Source organism: Mus caroli, assembly GCF_900094665.2.
Source record: "Mus caroli chromosome X unlocalized genomic scaffold, CAROLI_EIJ_v1.1 GL456233.1, whole genome shotgun sequence".
NCBI classification, from domain to species: Eukaryota; Metazoa; Chordata; class Mammalia; order Rodentia; family Muridae; genus Mus; species Mus caroli.
Window position 1 is genome coordinate 136784 of NW_018388438.1, and position 5412 is coordinate 142195.

The 5412-nt window shown below is 37.2% G+C and overlaps 1 pseudogene across 1 annotated transcript; it reads right to left on the reverse strand.

Moving 5' to 3' along the window:
• Window positions 1-2224: 2224 nt before the first annotated feature.
• On the reverse strand, window positions 2225-2873 carry LOC110287596 (annotated as a pseudogene). Its single transcript, XR_002377234.1, has one exon. The product of XR_002377234.1 is annotated as a golgin subfamily A member 7 pseudogene (transcript).
• Window positions 2874-5412: the final 2539 nt, after the last annotated feature.

Consider the following 5412-nt stretch of genomic DNA (forward strand, 5'->3'; position numbering starts at 1 on the left):
CCATGGAGCAATAAACTGTCAAGCCTCCATATCTATCTACCTATTGTCCTCAGGGGTGATTTCCCCAATGTAAGTTTTGTCTGTTATTCCTGCAGGTTGTTTTTAACCAGGTAAAAATGATCTAAAGTGCAGTCCATACCTTTCCTTAGTTACCCCTTACTCATCATGATGGTCCTTAAGTCAGTTCCAGTTTTGTAGGTTCCTCTCAGTAGTCATGTAATTTAATATTGCAACAGAGTCTCTGAATCATCTTTTAAAGATATATTTAAATCACAGAAACAGTTAAGAAATAAAAAACCTTTACTGTTGCTTCAAGAAAACTAGAGTATCAAACACTAATTAGTTTTCTCAATTTCGTTGTCTCTTTGAAATAAAAAAAATATTTTTTTATTTGTAGAGAATACAAATTTGCCTAGTATAATATTCAGAAGCTTAGAGAAATTTTTGCAACAGCTTTCCTGAGGCCAGAGTTGAATAGGATCTCTAATTTCAAGAAGGAACACTAAAATTAAATTAAGGATTGCTAAGGAATTTTATATTCCTTAGTCATACATTCAGACACTATTGTTAGTAAAGGAGATCTGCACTTAATAGTATTTTATTTGTCCTTGATTCCACTTACACCCAAAACAGATTTTGAATCAGACACATGTCAGAAATTGCATTGAAACCCAATCCAAGGAAATGGGGAAACATGAAAACCTAGGTATTCATAGAAAGCATACTGCACAGAGTGGCTGCTACAAAACAATTCACTGGTAGAGTGGTCCCCAAGCCAAGAAAACTTGGTCATTGCTAAGAGTGGGAAAGTTTCTATGAGAGACTTTGTTTCTTTTAATTCCTTGACTAATGTGAGCAATGACTGTGTGAGAGTTTGCTCTGTCTCTCTGACTTTAGTGCTCAGGGTATGCACCACTGCTTGCCTTCTTATTCTCTGCTTTTTTGTGACCAATTTCCTCTGTAGAATTAATGTTTTTCTGTACAGTGTGGCATGGACAGACATATTTTAAACAACATATGCAAGGAAAAGTCTCCTCTCACTTGGAATCTGAAGTGAAAAGGACACACCACAATTTGTAGAGACATAGCTCACAGGATGATTACAGGGAAATGCCACCTAGTCTTATGAAGCCAAGCCAGAGCCCTTTTGTTTTTTGTTTAACTACTTCTTTCCCATGACAACAACCCAGGTTCCACAGTTCTCTTCCACAAAGCTATCTAGGGAGAGCTTACAGATGTCATTGTGCCTGCACTTGCAAGAGCATGCCTTACAACAGAGTGTCACCACTTCATGTTTCTCTACTGAGTAGCTACAAGGCCCAGAAAACAAAATCTGAAAGATTAGATCCAGTATTAGCATCTACAGTATCTCCAAGTTCAACATTCATTCCTTATGTTTCCTAACTTCTCCAAAACACAGTGCTCTCAAATTCCTAAAAGAAAGAACATAAGAAATTCCGATACTAAGAGAGTATAGAGATAAAGAAGAGCTGGAAAAATTAACTTTAACTTGCAAGTTACACGGAAGCCAAAACTTACTTGAGTCAATCAAAAGATTTCTGTGCCCTGAATACTGTATGTGAGGCTATAAGTCAGAGTTTATCAGTAGGTTACAAATTAGCAACATACTGTATTATTTCTACCAATTTTTTCTCCTAAGTTATACTNGTAACAAAACTAGAGTTAGGTGTTTAGGACACTTGCTTCTTCCACACCGGGGCAGAGCTGGGGCAGGCGGAGCTGATGGCTGAGGATCTGCTCATTGTGCTTACTTATCTGTGGAATGAACAAGCAACACGCACAACATCTCCCCAACATCTCGAGGTAATGCACATTAACAGAAATGCTTTCAAAGAAACAACCNGAATTGCATTAAATACTGCCTTAATAATAACTGCAACACTAAAACAAGTAACATATATTATTCTCTCAAGGAGCCTCTGAAATTGAACAGCAGAAATCAATCTGAAGATCTGAAGCACGTCCCCAAGCTGGTAGCTTGGGGACTCGGGCGGTGGATCAGCCGGACCACAGACACACACACCCTCAAAGCCTGTTACTAATCTGGGGGAGGGACTGAGCTAAGATGTGACTTGTGGGATCATAAAGCCACCTAGGAAACTGACCCAAGGGACAAGGAGAACCAGTGACACTGGTATTGGGTAAGAAAACGACTCTGTCTTGGGCTGGCCAACCGCCTGTGTTTTAAATGGCTTTGAATTTATAAAGAGAATTGCTTCCTTTATTTTCTTGGAAACAAATCAAAAGATCAGAGTCCTACACAATTGGGAGACAAAGTGGATGCTGAGTGACGAGCGGTGACTCCAGGTGTGGCACCGTGGCTCTGGCAGCAGAGACAAGAGAATAACNCTCTGGAGAGGAGGTAGGGACACTCTGCCATCGGCCAGTGGATAGACGAAGGTCCCAGCTGGAGGCAGGACCTGTAACTCTGTGGTTTATCTTCCACTGCTCACACCTCTGTCTTCATAGATGGTGATTTCAATCTGAAAACTCGAAGTCTTCTCTCAATGGGGTCTGTTAGGAGGAGGCCTTGGGGAGCATATATCTTCTCATTCTGTTCTTGAATGTATTTGGAGACTTTCTTCAAGACCTTCTCATAATGAGTTTCCATGCATAAGAAGATAGTGTATGCTGTTAAACAAGCCAAACAGCCTTCAAGATACGACTGGCCCCCAAGTCTCTACTTCTGCATAAAGGTTATTTAGAGTTCGAACTGTTTCTTCAAACTGCTGTCTGTCAATCCTGTTCTCCAGCTCTGCGGGGAACTTGGTCTGGAACTGGCAGCACATGCCGCTGCTGTAGTCTTGCTGAATGAACACCTTCCCAGACACCAGTGACTGCTGTGGCCTCATGGCGAGGACAGGACCCGTCGCGCCACCTCCGTCCTGCTTAGCCCATGTTTCTCTAATACTCTTGACTACTTTTACTTTTGTCTGGGACCTCTACTATATGACATTCATAGAATTACACATTTTGAATGTTTACTTTCATTTCTTCAAACATCATTGGCTTACAGGTGGGGTTACTTCTTAAATTTCAATGTGGCATGACTCTCCTCCCTTCTCTTTTTCATTTCTGCATCCTTTCCTTTTAAAGTTTCCTAGCTACATTATATCCTTTGGTGTCTGGTACATTTCACTTAGTATGTTTTCAGGTTCATCTATGTCATAGATTTTTTCACAATTTAATTTTTATGACTAAATAGTACATTATTTTATGGTTATGCTACATTTTGTTTATATATTTACCCATTGATTGTCACTTAGGCTTTTTTTTCTCATTTTGTGATTATAATATAGAACTTAGGAACACTCATGTATATGTGGTTTTTTTTTGATAATTATATATTTATTCATATGCATATGTGTTTTAGTGTTTAGCCAAAATTCATAAATGTATCAGGTATAATAAAGCCATGATTTTCAAATTAAATATGGTCTTAATTATCTTAATTCATCACACCACTGGATTAAGTATTCATTTATCCATCTATATTCTATTTCTCAAAACTGAAAATGTGATTCTGAAAATGCCCCCAAATGCAAGTTCTTAGGATACACAAGAAACCTGCAAAGAAAGCAAGTGTAGAGACCCCCACAAGATGAAAAAGGACCCGTCAAAATCTGAGACAGTATGTCCGAATCACAAGGACAAACAAGCAAATAACAACAGATGGGAAGCTTGGAAACAGAATCTCGCATATTGGACATGTGTTTAATTGATTAACATATGATGTATAACCAGTAATGATTACAGAAAAACAGGTCATGAATTTGAGAGTGAGTAGGGGGAAGATGTTGGAAGGAATAGAAGTTCCAAAGGAGTAGTAAAACTGTATTTTTATTTAAAAAATAGATAAGTAACAAAGTCAGATAAATTGACAGCAATTATTATCAAGTGTAGGAAACTATGCATTGTCCTGATGTTGATTAGATAAAAAACTTAAAGTCAAACAAATATAGTTGAAATTATTTCTAATAGAAATAGCAATAATCTTACCATGTAAATTATGTTTTGTTCCAGCTCTCAAATATAAAAATAATTTTAATATATTAAATGTTGATTAATTTATAAGTTTGAAAAGGGTAATTGAGTTTTACTTTACCTTTGTAGATTTCATGATTTATTATTAATATTTGTATACAATATCTATATCCTGATTCTACAAAAATAAGGTTATCAGAACTCTATGTAAATACCTAAAAAGGGAAATAGTTTGACAAATATAGTAAAAGGAACGATAGCCAAATGAGAAGGCCTTAAAGACTGGGTAGTTTATGTTGAAGGATGTGTTCAACTATATGTCCACATGCTTACATCTTCAGCACGGAGTAGAAGATTTCTGCATTTAGTAATTTATCCAAACAGCTTGCCACAGTCTTCCACGGCCCTAATGTATTGATGAAATAAATACACCTTTTAGGGTGTGAGTGTATCGTGAAATTTGACAATACTAACCTAGCATTTTTAAAACACTACTTTTTCCAATCTTCTTGCTTTCTTCTTTGTAATAAAATATGTGGGCTTGCCAGGTGTGGTGGCTCACGCCTTTAATCCCAGCACTTGGGAGGCACAGGCAGGCTGATTTCTGAGTTCGAGGCCAGCCTGGTCTACTGAGTGAGTTCCAGGACAGCCAAGAGAAACACAGAGAAACCCTGTCTCGAAGAAAAAAAAAATGTGGGTTTTTAAAACCTGTTTCCACTTCTTTTGTATATATGCTAATGAGTACAATTGCTAAATAATTCTGTCTTTAGCTTTCTGAGGACTTGTCAAACTTCTCCACAAAGCCTGAACCATTGCTATCAGAAATGAATAGTTTCTAATTTCTACACAACTTCACCAATGCTTGCTGCTTTGCGTTTCTAAAATAAANACATAAGCGTAAATATAGAATAGTGATTACCAGAGGTTGTAAAGGGTAGAGGTGGAAAGAGGAGGATTAAGGAAGGTGGACAATAGGTACAAAACCAGAATTACAATCAATTCTGCTGAGCAGTGGAATAACTATAGTTCACAATAATTTATTATGTATTTTGTGAAGATGCAAGAGAGAGGAGTTTGTAGGCTCTAAACATAAATGATAAGGAGAGTGCTGGAGTTACAGCTCAGTAGTAAAGTACTTGGCATGACATATGTGGGGCTCTGGGTTTGAGTATCATTACCATAANATATTTTTAAACAGTTCTAAGGAGAGAGAANTGCTAATTATTCCACTTTGATCAGCTCATGTTGTAGTCTGTGTAGAACTATCACAGTGAACTCCATTAATATGTATAATTAGCATATACTAAAAACTTAAAAAATTGTGGCCATCTTAAACCAAAAGGTTTCCAAGATCAGATAGTAGGCTACATGTTTTTTCTATAATTGTTACACTTCTTTCATAAACTA